General features: G+C 37.7%; 1 non-coding gene across 1 annotated transcript; it reads left to right on the top strand.

Annotated features, from left to right (window-relative positions):
* Positions 1-1,096: 1,096 nt before the first annotated feature.
* Positions 1,097-1,224, top strand: LOC114618273. Its single transcript, XR_003710936.1, has one exon. It is a non-coding gene; the product is annotated as a small nucleolar RNA SNORA17 (small nucleolar RNA).
* The last annotated feature ends 210 nt before the right edge of the window (positions 1,225-1,434 follow it).

Below are 1,434 nucleotides of genomic sequence, written 5' to 3'. Positions count from 1 at the left end.
CATGACTTTAAATGTACTCTTTAATGTGCTTCTTTCTTGAAAAGTATTGTTTTGAAAGTCTACTGACTTCTTGTGTTGAGACACACTGGTCATTTAAGAACTGAGTATGTAAAAAAAAATCCTGAGGACTTATATGAAAATATACTTGCATCCACTTTTTTCAAATAATCTTATCCATCTTATTTCCCCCCTTTTAAATTCATAATTTCATCTTAAATATGACCCTTCCTTTGTTCCTACTCATCATTAAGAGCTCCTTGACTGCTAACCAAAATAAAACTTCAATTTTAAAGGAAATTTAAAGAAGCTAAAACATACAAAAAGATATTACAGTCTAAAGCATACCTTGCTATAACAAGCATGAAGCTAGTACTGCACTATGAAGCATTTGATAAAGGCCAGAGAACTGGGTGGCTTCTTGTGTTCACACCAGCAGCAGTCTTTGCTTTATGTTCTCTAAAGAGAAGGATTTCGATGGGACCATGGGACACTATGCAGTCAGAGTTTAATGAAAGCAAGCAATAATCCACTATTTAAATAAAAAAGTATTTATTTTATGTATATGAGAGTTTTATCTTCAGGTATATCTGTGCATATATGTGTGCTTGGATCCCAAGGAAGCCAGAAGAGGATGTTGGATGCCCTGGAACTGGAGTTATAGATAGTTGTGATTTGCCATGTGGGTGTCAGGAATTGAACCTTCTCTGCAGCACAAAACCATACTCTTTAGAAGTGAACCAAAACCCCACCTCAGGGTGGACAGTTCTTGGAAAGGGCCATGTGTTTCTTAGGTGTCCATTTTATGTAGAATACAGCCTAATTATACGTGTAAGATGCAACAGTATACATATACATACACATATACATATGTATGAATATTTAAGAACCCCAAACTTGGAAAGGCTATTAGAGTAAAGGCAATAATACTCTGCAATGTTTCCCTAGGAAAAAAAATTATGAAGTTATTTAATCTGAGTTAGTTTCTGTGGACCACTGTCATCACTGTCCCTTATGCTCTTTTGTGAGACCTTGGGCTGGCCCATCTGTAATCATCCATTACCATTATCTTTATATTAAAAAAAATTACTAACTGTCTCCTGCTCCTAAAGGCAATGCAGGTATGTCGCTGAGTATATGCTGTGCACCAGTTGGTGGCAGAGAGAAGTAATGTCTATGTTCAGTGTTCTGACCTGTGAGCACTTAAATGATTAGTTGGCTAATATTCCCTAAAAAAAAAATAGCGAGCCTGAGATGACCATTGTTCACCACTGCATTGGTCAGATAGTCTTCTAGAGCATGGAGTAAGTCCAAACCCTATTTGGAATTGAGCCCAAAACAGATGAAGCTCATATGGGGTCACTCAGGTAGACAAAGAGTGAGCCCAAGATGACCACCACACAAGTGTCATGGGGTCTGCCTGGACAGGGAGCTAGT

This window comes from Grammomys surdaster, unplaced genomic scaffold (assembly GCF_004785775.1).
Source record: "Grammomys surdaster isolate TR1022 unplaced genomic scaffold, NIH_TR_1.0 140, whole genome shotgun sequence".
NCBI classification, from domain to species: Eukaryota; Metazoa; Chordata; class Mammalia; order Rodentia; family Muridae; genus Grammomys; species Grammomys surdaster.
This window is presented reverse-complemented; position numbering and strand designations above follow the sequence as displayed.